Here is a 15,235-nt window from a genome sequence, read left to right as displayed (position 1 = left end):
TTTCATAAATAGTGTCTAGTTCTTAATCATATTTCATAAATAATGCCTAGTTATTGGGTCCAATTTTATAAATAATGTATAGTAATTGGTACAGTTTCATTAATAGTATCTCTTTCTTGGTTTAGTTTCATAAATAGTGTCTAGTTATTGGTCCACTTTCATAAATAGTGTCTAGTTATTGGTCATGTTTCATAAATATTGTCTAGTTCTAACTCCAATTTCATAAATAGTGTATAGTCCAGTTTCATAAATAGTTTCCACCTATTGGTTTAGTTTTGGAAATAATGCCTAATTCTTGTTTTCGTTTCATAAATAATGTCTACTTATTGATCTAGTTTCATTAATAGTGTAAACTTATTGGTGAAGTTTTATAAATAGTGTTTAATTCTTGGTTGAGTTTCATAAGGTTTGAAACTTAAACCCTTTTTGGTCCTGTAAAAGCCGTTTTCAATTACCAAACTACAATTTCCTCACTTTTTTCATATACCTACAATAATAAATGTAGCTTTCCATCCAATTTCTTGAGCTTGAGTGTCATCTTGGAGAAATTTTTTCTTGCGTCCGTAACACAAATGGTATACCACGTGTTATTATATAAGTGGTGGAAAATTTTATTTTTTATGTTATTAAAAATGGAGTTTCTCGTCATCATGACTACTATTGGAAAATAACGCCAAAAAAATAAAATAGGAGAATGTAATTCAATTCGAAGTATTTTTCAAATTCTAAGCAAAAAAAAAAAAAAAAAAAAAAAAAAAAAAAAAAAACCCCTAAATGTAGCTGACGATGGAACAAAAAGATGGGAGGAAAAAATGGAGCGTTTAAAGTTGGGGAAGGGAGGGGAGAGGGGGGGTGGTGGTGGTTGCGCCCCAGCGCAAGTTGGGCTTGTTAGGTTTTTATTTTTTTATTTTTTTTATCTTTCTTATTAGTCTTTTGTCTTTATTATTAAAATAAAGTTAATGGATGGTTTTTTTTTTTTTTAATTAAAATGTAAAGATTTGAAGTCATTTTCATTAGTTTTTCTTATAATGAATGTTGTTGTTGATTGGTGCGTTCATGCCTCTTTGGTGCATTTGATGAACGGTCCCAATTTGATAATTATTAAATGTCTTTAATTAAATTTTTATTGGTTTAATCATTTATTTTATAATAGAATAAATTAATCATTTAATTTTACATATCGGATGAAGAGTAAAACTTTAAAAGGTGTCAAAATGCTACATAGACTGTTAAATTTGAATTTTATGTTCAAAATTTGACATCTACTTAAGAGATGCTCTTGGATAACAAGTCAATAAACGCTTAATTAAACCAGAAAAATGTGGGAGGAATTTGTATCTTATTACGAGGAAACTTGAGCTCCACTCCTTTGTTCAAACTTCATCACAAATTTTATAACATTTATCATGACATGATCTTTTTTTTTTTAATGTATCATGACATGATCTTTCATTTATATTAATTATAGCAGATGAACTTTTTGTTTAAAGAACCAATATATTGTTTCTAAAAGAACTAGCAATGTAATATGTGAGATTAGACAATACTTATCTCGACTGTAAGATATTTCGATACAAAGAATAAACACTGAATATGAATACAGGTAAAAACCTTCCTTATAATCAATCTCAATATTTCCATCTTAAAATTTATGCCCTTCTAATTCACATACAAATGTAAAATTATTTTTGATGTCAAAGCGTTGTCATCCATATTGTGTCCAACCACCATCCTACCCAATCCTCTAGATTTGATCAACGACCTAAAATTGAACAAGCACTAATCCAACACGATGGCTTGGATTTGAGGCAAATGGGAACCCTCCTGGGGGCCGGGGGCCGGGGGCCCGCAGGGTGGGCGGGGGTTGTGTGTGGGTGGATATGTGTGTTAGAAAAGAAGGATAACGGTGCCATACTGGAATTATTCACCAGGTGGCAAGGATTAGGCAGTAGCCCACCTCGCTTAAACGTGAAAAGTGACAGAGTGCATTGCCCTTTGCAAGAGTTTTTATGGTTTTAATTTCTCTAGTTTTTATCAAAAGACAAAATTAAATTTGTCTCAGTTTAGTCGTGATGCCATTTTGTTCTTGAACAAGGACCATGCAAGTTAAGTTTGTTAGATGAATTACACATTTTATGTGTAGTTTGACATGTTTCTTTCATCAACCAAGACACAAATAGCCATCCTCCTTCATATTTTCTTTCAATGTTAACACTCCTTCCTTTTAGGGTCTTTTCCCCTGGTAAGTTAGTTTTGATGGTTGTGTTAGTGTGACTGAATTCGATGGGTTTTGATCTAGAGGGAGCTGGACAAAAAACAAAGATGAACAAAACTGAAACGAATGGTTTCTTTCTTTTTCTCTCTTGCAGAAGTTTGCAGAGGAATATTTCTTCTGTATTCGAAATAGAGCACTAACACTGCTTTTACATTAACTGAAGGCCTTAACTTGGGACCACACAAAACACTACATTTCATCTTAGTCACTCATCTATCTAATTTCATGGATCAACCAACACATGGCACTCATGGCCTTTTTACAAAATAGAACCTTACACTTTGCATCATTTTTGCACAAGTGGATACACCAATTTAAACAAACTTATTCTAAACTTTTCAGCTCAAACACTTATAATTCAACAGGTTGAAGATCGTGTTGAGTACCTGTAAGATCAATTCCCATATACATGAGTTTGTTTTTGGATTTTCAAATCAGCCGCCAGCCAGCCAGCCGTTTGCCTAATGTTGTCTGTTTGCCTAAATGATACAATTGCAGCCAAGCTTTGGTCATTGCCAATGCCATGCATGAGCTGTATCCAAGAATGACAGAACCCACAACATAAGGTCAACCCTTTATTGTTATTATTTTGTTCTAGTGTTGTCTGTTTCAACTTTCAACATACCTGCCGGGAAGCTTCATTGCATCATAAATGCGAATTTTTCAACTTATGCAGGTCCGGATTATCGGTACTTCTTTTTCAAACTTTTTTATCATAAACTAACCGCCATTTTGATAACTGAAAAATGAAACTTGTTTGGTAATTACTCTCAATTTTCATTTTCAACTCGTTTATTAACTACTTTTGGTGTTCTTTTTCAACTCGTTTTGTAACTACTTTCAGTTTTCATTTTCAACAAAAAACTGAAAGTTACATTCACCAAAAGAGGCAAAAAAAAAAAAAAAACTGAAAGTTACTGTTTTTTTTTTTTGTTTTCAAAATTTGTCTTTTAGTTTTAATTTTTGGTTCAGTAGTCTTTACAACAAAATTTTTAGTTTTGAGTTCTCGGATAAGTGAAAATTAAAAATGAAATAGTTATCAGAGGGTTCTTAAAGAAATGACATTGGATTATGATGTTATGTGGAATTTTATTCTAAGAAATGAAACATTCATTACCAAGGAAATGAAAACAAACACAATAATATAATTCATTTGTGAGAGAGAGCTGGTGCTGGGTCGTTGGCTGCAAAATATGGACACCGTGAAACTCATTTAAATAGTTCAAAATCAGCATAATTCAGGTGCTTCTGGTTTTTGTTAAATTTATAACCAACGTATTCCAGCTGGTTTAAAATGGATATTGTTTGTTCCATTTTTAAAATTTTTTAAAGCTGGTTTTAAATTGTTAACTGCAACAAAGCTTTGGTATTGCCAATGAAACCGAAAGTAAAACACCATGCAAAGGCCCAAACAGCCCGGAGCATTTGATGAAGCAATTATTCCACAACCCAAATCATCAAGCTTTGTATTAGAAAAAGTATTGCTTGAAAGTATTGGATGAAGACCGTCACTTGGGTGCTTAAGGTTGTCTTTAAATAAGTATTGCTTTCAGGGTAAGACTCCTCTTCTTTCATTCTTAGCTTTAAGTCTTGGTTCATCAACTCTAGGCCTTGAAGAAAATAGGAAAATGATTTATTTTTTATTCATGCTCTCTAAGCTTATGCCTTTAATTCAATTTTAAGCATATGATATATAAATTAATCCTCTAATTAGTAATTTTACAAAAAAATTTCTTCATTCTTACTTGTCAAAGACGTTTTAATCTAGTGGTGATAAAGCCACAGATGAACGAGTCTTCTACCCACCAATTATCTAGCCAAGGATCAACATCCCCTTCGGTGATGTACATAGTCACGAATCAACGAGTCTTCCCCTATATAGTAATGTGGCATGAGTGAACCAGTAAGGAAAAGTATCAGATGCCAACAAATTAAGATCTTAGTCTATTCATTTGCCAATTGGTTGCAATGACCGCTCATTATGATTATGATGTATGGCCAATGGACGTGAAAACTGTTTTCGTACATGGTTATATAGAGGAAGAACTATATATGGAACAACCAAGACCGGTCATGAGATTTTGGAAACCTTGTGCAAGACTTAAATGGAGGTCCTTATATGGTTTAATTTTGGTTGTTATACTTTCTTTTATAGTATATATTTTTTATTGTGTATAAATTGATATAACGCAAAATAAATAAATAAATAAAGAAAAATGAAGCATAGTGTGGTGGTCATGTACCTATCTGCATTCTCTATGTTTTTGGTTTGAATCTCCTTACTTTTTATATACAAAAAGCATGGTGTGATGGCTATGTACCTATCATATCACCGTACAAATACCATAATCAGAACCATTCATTCTTTTATTATCATCTATATTTCATCTCAAGAAAAATTTATGTGTTAAACAAATCATTGGTTATTATAGTAGTATCATCTTATAATGACACTACTACAAAAGGGCCTTATAGTGTCAGTGGGTAATGTCGGTTTAATATAATATAGTAGCGGACAAGACATTTGCAACACCTATTGAATATGATGTCGGATTTACTGTCGCTTGTAAGCGTCATAAACTGTCTATGTAGCTTTTAACTGACGTAAACATTTAATGACGCCCATAACCGACATACATTTTAATAATTTTTAAATAATGGTGTCGCTTTAAAAAAAATAGTGTTGCTTTTAAGCGACATGAAGTATTAGTGTCGCTTCTAGCTGACACTAATTATTGTTTTTAAATATTTTAAAACCTGTGTCGGTTATGAGCGACACAGATTTTAGTTTTTTTTAATATTTTGAAACCCGGTGTCGGTTGTAAGTGACAGATTGATGGTACTCAACCCCGTGTTTTCTTCTTCCTCTCTTGCATCTTTCTTAAGGATGAGTTTATGAGGTGGCATGCAACTAGGCCTGGCAAACGGGTTGTGTCTGTCGTTTTCGTGTAACACCCGTTAAGAAAGATATTTTTTTTTCTTAAATTTGCACATATCACACATTGCCACATAAATATTACTTCAAAACATTAAAATAAATTTGTCATTTAAGTACTACATCTACACTCGAAAATAAGAGCCTAATAAACACACATCCAAACACTACTAGTTTATTACAAAATGTTAAATGTGCAAGGATATGCAAAATGAAAGAGTTTTTGTTTTCAAGGTTGTGAAGCCTTTCTTAAAAGTTTAAACCTTGCCAATGGAACTCAAAGCTTGCATGTTATTCCTTTTACAAAATCCTCAATTTTCATCGATCATCATGACATAAGATTTTGTGATATCTACTTCTGTAAATATTTTAAATTAACGATCAAATTAGTTCATTGTATTCATATAGGGTCAAGGAGTATAGTTGTAAAAAATCATCAAAATCGGAGTTAAAATAACCGTTAAATTGTGATTTTTCTATTATAATCGTCGAAAAGTTTTATCTTGTCACTTGATCTCTAAATGTTTGTTTTTTGCGATTTTTGGCGCATGCAATCTCGAAGTATATACAAACATGTTTGATGGTTGGATCGTTGAAACTAGTTTAGTAGAATACGTATCCCATCCAAAACAATAGATTCACTAACATCTAAGATTTTATTCGTACTTTCATTAAGTATAACATAAGATTTTGTGGTATTCACTAGTGTAAATATTTTAAATTGAAGATCAAGTTCATTCATTGTATTCATATAGGGTCCAGGAGTGTAGCTCTAAAAAATCATCAAAATTGGAGTTAAAATCACTGTTAAATCGTGATTTTTCATTGATAACCGTCGAAAAGTTTTATCCCGTTACTTGATCTCTGAATGTTTGTTTTCTACGATTTTTGGCGTATGCGATCTTGAAGCATATATAAACAAGTTTGACGGTTGGATCGTTGAAATTAGTTTCGTAGAATGTGTGTCCCATCAAAACGATATATTCACTAACACTTAAAGAGTTTTTTTTATACTTTCATTAAGTATAACATAAGATTTTGTAGTATCTCCTAGTGTAAATATTTTAGATTGAAGATTGAATTCATTCATTGTATTCATATAGGGTCAAGGAGTGAAGCTGTAAAAAATCATCAAAATTAGAGTTAAAATAACTGTTAAATCGTGATTTTTCGTTTATAACTGTCGAAAAGTTTTGCCCCGTTACTTGATCTCTAAATGTTTGTTTTTTGCGATTTTTGGCGTATGTGATCTCGAAGCATGTACAAACAAGTTTGACGGTTGGATTGTTGAAATTAGTTTTGTAGGATATGTATCCCATCAAAACGATAGATTCACTAACACTTAGAGTTTATTTATACTTTCATTAAGTATAACATAAGATTTTGTGGTATCTACTAGTGTAAATATTTTAAATTGAAGATCGAATTCATTCATTGTATTCATATAGGGTTAAGGAGTGTAGCTGTAAAAAAATCATCAAAATCAGAGTTAAAATAACCGTTAAATCGTGATTTTTTGTTTATAACCGTCAAAAAGTTTTGTCCCGTTACTCGATATCTGAATGTTTGTTCTTTCCAATTTTTGACGTTTGCAATCTCGATGCATATACAAACAAGTTTAACGGTTGGATCGTTGAAATTAGTTTCATAGGATGCATATCCTGTCAAAACGATAGATTCACTAATACTTAAAGTTTATTTATACTTCCATTAAGTATAACATAAGATTTTGTGGTATCCACTAGTGTAAATATTTTAAATTGAAGATCGAATTCATTCATTGTATTCTTACAAGATCAAGGAATGTAGCTATAAAAAATAATTAAAATCAGATTTAAAATATATTAATTATTTTATGTATTTTAAGTATTAATTAGACTATGTTTCAATTAGAATGTGATGATATTTTATAATAAAATTATATTTCTATTTTTTATTACGTATTTTATTTATTAAAATCTTAAAATTTTACATGAGATAACAAAAAAAAAAAAAAAGAATGCTGGTTATTTTTTTTCTTTGGGTTAAACATTATTTTTTTTTTTAAAACTAGTATGTTGTCGCTTTTAGTCGATGGCATTGGTCGGATAATTTGAAATATTAGGCGGGAAATTTCCCGCTTGTTCTACATGAGGAAATGGATGGAGAGACTTAGCAACGGTTTTAACTGATGCTATCATCTTTTAATTTGACGCGAGTTCCATTAAACCGACGCTACGTGAATTTCAAAAGTGTGTCAGAAGTTGGTGTCGATTTTAATCGACGCTATCATCTTTTAATTCAACGTGAGTTTCATTAAACCGACGCTACATGAATTTCAAAAAGTGTGTCAAAAGTTGGTGTCGGTTTTAATCGACGCTATTATCTTTTAATTCGAGGCGAGTTTCATTAAACCGACGCTACGTGAATTTCAAAAAGTGTGTCAGAAGTTGGTGTTGGTTAAGACCGACACCAACATTAATTTAAACCGACGCCGTGATTTCCAATAAAGAGTGTCAAAAAGTTCACTGGTTCATTTCAAGAGGCTTCACCTCAAGCCCAGAGGCTAACCTCTTTCATTTATCTCTCCCTTCTTCCAAGCACACCCTAAAACCGCAGCTCATCTCTCTCCACATTTTCTCAAACTCTAACCTCCGTTTCTGCAAACCAAACCTTAATCTTCTATCATCAACCCATAGGACCTTGCAACCATGGATTTACTGCATCGCCAGAAGGGTAGCAACACTGATCTTGGTGCCGAGCACTCAGAGGTAAACTTCTCACCCTCCTTTGCCAATTCATGCACTCTGGTTCACCGATTGAAATATACCATACAAGAAAATAAATTTTCAGCTCCTCATGCTTGTGTTGTTTCTTTTGTAGGGACCTGAGATCTGTAAAAAAAAAATAATAATAAAAAAAAAAAAACACGATGCAACCACTGGTATAGCCCCAAATTAAGGAAAAACCACCACAGAGTTGTCTCCGTTCTAGATTGTTAGTTTTTTTTATCTTCATCTTGTAACCGGTTCTCTAATAGCTCCTATATATGTGTTATTTGTATATTATGTGGAATGTTAGATGTAAAATATCTGTATATTTTGGCACTATTTTTATTGTTAATTATTTTTATTAATGTTTTTTTTGGCCTATACTTGAAATTTATTATTTTGGTTATATAATGTTTTTTTTTTTGGAGAAGGTTATATAATGTTTTTTAGTTACAATAAATTGAAAACAAATGCAGAGACATATTTTCACTTTTTTTAATTATTATTAACAAAGGTGGTGTTGGTTAAGACCGTTACTAGTTTGTATATTTTATTTATTTATTTGTTATCTAACGTTGGTTAAGGGATATTTTATTTGTTTAATTTTATCATGATGTCAGTTAAAACTAATAGTATAGTAGGTTGGATATTTTATAGTTAAATTGCTAGTGCAGGTCGCTTTAAACCGGCGTAATGTTGAAGTATATGTCGCTTTAATCCGACGTCCACATCAATGTCGCTTTTAACCGACGCTGAGTAGTGACAGATTGAGAGAACAAACTGACAATGAAGCCCTTTCGTGACGCTAGCATTGGTGTCGCAATTTCAATCTGACATTACATTGTTTTATGTTGGATTTGTGCCAAATTTTCGACAGAAATTGGACTTCTTGTCGGTTTTTGGTTCGCCGGTGATAGCCCATATTGTAGTAGTGTGAAACTTTTTATTTATTTTTAATTTTTTTTACCTTTTTCCTCACGCCCTAAAGTGAGGATGATTCTCACTCCCCCTCTCCCGTTGATTGTCATTAGATTAGTTAAAATTTTGAGATTCATGTCTTAAACAATTAAACCAAATTAATCTAACGGTAGGTGTAGTTGTACTATATATTTGTTTTCTTTTTTGATATGGATGACTGAATAGTCTTCAAATAAAATGAAAAATAGATGACTTTTAAATGGTGACCAAAGGAATAAATGATTCTGATTACGACATGTATTCTATTAAATGATATCATATAATAAAAGGGGGCTTTTAAAAATTATATCAAACTTTTAAAAATTTTAATTTATTATGATATTCCTAAACACCGATTTATTAGCAAAAGTTGTCTTTTATAATGAAAGAAACTAAGCTACAAATATTTAAAAATAGAAAAAAATAGTGTAGCTCAAAAAGACCCAAAATGGTTACCCGCATAAGCCCAATATGAAAGAAACATAGTTGAAAAAGAAAATAAAAAAATAAAAAAATTTGAGAAGGCAAGGAGTAGAACCCGTGCACATCCACATCAAAGTACCAACGCTTGACAAATATGCTAGGAAAACATCTGAAAATTATTTTCCCGCTTTTTTTTTTTTTAATTTTTTTAATTTTTTTAATTTTTTTAATTTTTTTAATTTTTAAGAAGGTTATTAGAATTCGGGGGCGCCAGAAAATCAGGGGCCCTGTGTAGTCGCACACCTCACACACTTTCAAGGTCAGCCCTAGGAACAACCTAAAAGATTTATTCCCAAAAGTGAAGAGCATAAAGTATGCACACTTCAACATTCCATTTATGGTCTTAAGCAAGCATATCGAAGTTGGAACATTAGATTTGAGGAATTTATACAAGAATATGATTTTGAATTGAATTCAGACGAATCATGTGTTTACATGAAACAAATAGGGGATTCAATCACTTTCCTAGTAGTGTACGTTGATAACATATTGTTAATAAGAAATGACAAAACTATGCTTAAAGAAGTTATGGCTTGGTTATCAAAGAATTTCACCACGAAGGACATGAGAAAAGCCTCGTGCAATCTTTGGATCAAATTGATGCGAGATCGACCCAACAAAATGTTAGGTCAATCTTAGTCTAATTACATAGATAATATGCTAAAAATTGTTTAGCATGCAAGATTCGGAAAAGTGGCTTCCTTTCTTTCCGATATGGCGTTATTCTCACCAAGTGAGAAACGTGGGATGGTGAACATCTTGTAGCATCAGTTGTGGGGAGTCTCATATATGTCATGCTATGTACAAAGCCCGATATTTGCTTTACAGTTGGAATGGTAAGCAGGTTCCAGTGATGTGAAATAAGATAGCACTCAAATTAAACCCTTTTTTTGACAATTGTAGTATAGTTATAAGTAGGGATCGTTCTAGGCCGGAGATTAGGAGGGATTGCTAATCTAATGAAAATTGACTCAAAGATGTGAAAATATGCTTTAAAACACTTTAAATGACCTCACAAGACTCTTACTAACTTATATGACCAAAAACAAACTTTAAAGACTCAAAACAATTCAAAACAACCAAAAAGACTCAATTTAGACTCTAGGACTTAATTTGGACGAAAATACACTTGGTTTTGACTCTAAAGACTCAAAAAGACTCTTTTGGACATATTTGGAACAAATAAGAAAGGGGGTTTTGATTTTGGACGAATTTAAAAGAAAACAAGTAACTTAAAACCTTAAAACAGATTTTGGACGAATTTAAGAAAAACTAATGGATGATGGGATAGCCAAGGGATACTTCTCCACACATGATACTTTCAAACATAAATTGATTTCCAGTTGCTTTTCCGATAAACCATGAACCTCAACACCCCAGATTAACCGTGACATCACTAATTAACCCTCAGATTTCCCTTAAGTTAGTGGATTGGATGACATCATACGACAACCCAAAGCATTCTTCACAAAGTCCCCTACATGACATCATAATAGAGATACGGTCAAAGATCATTACGTTCAATGGAAATCATAAGTATTGACAAAGCACTTGTAACTATGACATCATGATACGCATGCTAGGAATTTACTTAACATGATTGTGAAAACAACCTTAACTACTTGTGAATATAAGTTTGTGACGATTATGTGAAACACCCTTATATTCTAGCCCCAAATTCAAGCATGAAAATTAAGCAGGCCTCCCTAATAAACATACAAGAATAAGTTATCCATCAAACGGTTAAGTAAATTGCGTTCACAATTTATGAAATCACAACTGGACTTAATCAACTCATATTATAAACGTAATCATGGTTTCAAAGCATCCCTAGGCTAAAACGAGTTTAGCCTCTCATGTTCATGACAAAACAAAGCAACATAGAATTAAACATTAAAATAAAAGATAGATTACACCTAAAAACGTCCAACACTCCAACTCGAATGCACAAACGCCCAAGGCTTGATCTTCCTTCTCCTATTCCTTGCTAAGTCACGGCACAAGGTCTAGGGTGGGTTTGTGGATGATTTTCTGGGTTTTGGATGGATTTAGGCAGGTGGGGTGGTGCGGCAAGGGTTGATGGTGGTGTATGGAGGTTGGGATGGAGGTATGGAAGTAGGGGAATGGTGTAAAGTGGTTGTAAGGTCACGGCAAAGGGTTGATTTCTGAAGGAATGTATGAATGTTGTGTGAAGGGGGTGGTGAACTAAATGGTGCGGCAAGGGCTGCTTATATAGGCTAGTTTGGCACACTTAGTGAAGGAAAAGGATTGCCTAATCCTATTGAAAAAGGGTCAATTCAAGGCAGAAATCAAGTGGGATTGGGAATAGGAATTTCAGCTAGGATTTAGGGAGTTCTAGAAGGCTAGGTGCGACACACATGTAAGGATAGGATAAGGTGTTCTAGAAACTGTGTTTAAGGCAGATTCCTAATCCTAAAGGGCCTAGGACATGTGATATAAGAGTAGGAAAAGGATTGTGATTCCTAAACCTACAAGGAAAGGTGTTTTGCGGCATTGGTATGGATAAGTCTTCTAGAAACTGAAATAGGTGTTTAGATGTGTAATTGATTCCCCCTAATTAGCTAGGTTTAAGTCCCAATCTGATTTGGATAGGATAGAATAGGATAATGTTAGAGTTAGGATAGGATAAGGTTTCTAGGATAGGATAAGATAAGGTTTGGATAAGGTTGGATAAGGTTCCTTGTTTCTTGCTTCTTCCTTATCTTCATTGGAATAGAACTTCTTCCACCAGATTTGTAGCCTTTCCTAGCTCTTCTTGTCTTCAATTTCGTCCATCCTCTTTGCTCCATGGTTAAGCTATCCAATCCATGCCCAAAAATGCTCCAAATAGCCTCAAAATGCACTTTCTTGCTCCCTTTGCCATTAGAACCTAAAAACATACGAAAATGTCTTAAAATACTAAAACAACTATGAATTAACAACATAAATGCATGAAAACAAGCTAAGTAAGTCGCCTAAATATGCTCCTATCAAATTCCCCCACACTTAGCTTTTGCTAGTCCTCAAGCAAAACGAAATAAACCAAAATAAACAAAACACATTCTAGACCTTCCAACATGTACCTCAGGGATTTCCAACGAACATGACACATTAATGAACATCATTCCCACGGTTTTTAGCTTTCTTTACACTTCAACAAACACTTAATCATAGTTACTACTTATTAGTTCACATATAATCAATTAAAACAATGTTTTGAATGTAGTAACATGCCTTAGAGAATTCCCTCAATTCCTCACTAGAATGCACTCTATTTTCACACAGATTTTCTAACTTCACACCCTACACTAGGTATATGTGAGAAGATTGATGTAAATATGAAGACTAACACTTACATATGTTATATCAAAGAAAGCATTTTCTGGATTTACGACAATGACATGAATATGATCTCATGAATGGAATGCTACTACTTAGAACGAGAACCAGTGATTCCATATGCTCATACCAAATTCAAACTCCACATATTGAACACATAACATCAAGATAGAAGTTGAGGGTTGAAACGAGGCTAAGGTATTGGCTAACAAAGAAAGGTAAGGATAAACAAACGTTCTTAAAGCAATAGTAAGCAAAGTAATGAATTTGACACTTAAACTCACTTCTAATGGCAAAAACCAACTTTTAAACACAAGGGAAGATTCATGCAACATTTAGGGTCAAATTCACTCTTTTGGATCCTTCCTTCAACAACCAACACTTGTGAGTTCATTCTCACTTATTTTTCAACTCCTTTTCTTTCTTTTGAACACTTTTCTATTTTCTTTTGATTTTTCTACGAATTTCTCTTCTTTTCTTCTTTTTTCTCTTTTTTTTCTTTCTCTTTTTTTTTTCTTTTTCGTGCCCTATCATCTTCCCCCACACTCGTTTTCCGCCATATATTGACCAAAGGAGTTCACTCTAAGTCGTGCTTCACTATCCTTTAAGAATAAGGGTTTGGGTAATCCTAATCTAGGCTAGGTAAGGATTATGTGGTTAACAAAGAAAATAGGCTAAATAAGGCTCAAAGGGGTTTAAACCTACAATACATATGTAAAGGGGTAAGGCTTTTTGGCTCTGGGTTTAAACTAACCAACTTCATCTTATTATTTGTTATGCTAATCAATTTTATGCTTTGAATGAAATGGGCATGAGTTGTAGTATTTGGAACTATAGTGATGAAACACATTCTAAGTAGCAACCAAGCAAAGAATGATGAGATCATGCAACGAGTTTAGAAAACAAGGAATCAAGATTAATAACTCTCCAAAGAATGTTTAGGCTCAAATCTCTCAGGGTTGTAGCGTTAGTTTGAGTTTCTTCCTTCAAGCATGTTACAAAAACTGATTTTTTTTATTTTGTGATTACATGTGAATTCGTACATGTCAACTATAACCAAGCATAAACCAAAAAGCATATCAAACTTCCAGCCATGTTTACAACATTCTTTTAATAGTCATGCAATTAAAAACCAAATCCTCATCATTGTGTTGGAAGGTGACCTAAGACACAAACAAACACACAAAAACAACTTAAAAACAACTCTTTTTGGGTTTTTCAAAACTATTTTGTAATTTTTTTGTAAATTTTCGGATTTTCTTATCAAAAGACATAAAAACACTTCAAAACACTCTAAAAACACTTAAAAACAGTGTGAAACAACACTATAAGTGATAGGTGATAAAATCCCACGAAAATCATGCAAAAGCAATTTGTTTACCCCCCCCCCCCCCAACACTTAAATCAAACATTGTCCTCAATGTTTCACACAAAGACTCACATCCAAACAAACAATATAAAGGAACTATCATGACAAAATAAAAATAATAAAGAGATAGAGATGGAGGAACGCAAATCTGATTTTGTAGCTTGAATTGGTGAATTGCCCACATCCTCTCTCGTTGAATGCATGGGTTGCCTCCCAAGAAGCGCTTGCTTTAACGTCGTGCAGCCGGATGAACATTCTTCTTATCCTCACTTGGAGTGTGATATCCTCCACAACTTGCCCTTCAACATTTGCATAATAGGGCTTCAAACGATGCCCGTTCACCTTGAATTCTTGGCCATTCCTCAAGCTTTGGATTTGAACTGCGCCATGTGAAAAAACATTAGTAACAACAAAAGGTCCAATCCACTTAGAACGTAACTTACCAGGGAATAAACGAAGGCGGGAATTAAAAAGTAAAACTTTTTGCCCTATGGAGAATGTTTTTCTTCGGATCATCTTGTCATGAAAAGCTTTGGTCTTTTCCTTGTAAATGCAAGCATTCTCATATGCTTCACGCCTAAGTTCCTCAAGTTCATTCAATTGCAACTTCCTATGCATTCCAGCCGCATCTATGTCCATATTGAATGTCTTGATCGCCCAATGAGCCTTGTGCTCCAACTCCACGGGGAGATGACATGGCTTGCCATACATTAGCCGAAAAGGGGACATGCCTATTGGTGTCTTGTATGCCGTCCTATAGGCCCATAATGCATCCTCCAGACGCACACTCCAATCTTTTCTTGTTGGTCCAACGGTCTTCTCCAAGATTTGCTTGATTTCTCTATTGGACACCTCGGCTTGGCCATTGGTTTGGGGATGGTAAGGTGTTGAAACCTTATGTGTGACTTGATACTTCTTGAGTAGTGCTTCAATGGTACGATTACAAAAGTGAGAGCCTCCATCACTAATAAGCACTCGAGGCATCCCAAATCTAGCAAAAATGTTAGTCTTTATAAAATCTGCAACAACTCTAGAATCATTAGTACGGGTGGCCTTGGCTTCCACCCATTTTGAGACATAATCCACCGCAAGCAAAATATAAGTAAAACCAAACGAAGATGGGAAAG

Source organism: Pyrus communis, chromosome 8 (assembly GCF_963583255.1).
Source record: "Pyrus communis chromosome 8, drPyrComm1.1, whole genome shotgun sequence".
Classification (NCBI taxonomy): domain Eukaryota; kingdom Viridiplantae; phylum Streptophyta; class Magnoliopsida; order Rosales; family Rosaceae; genus Pyrus; species Pyrus communis.
Note: the sequence above shows the minus strand (reverse complement) of the source record.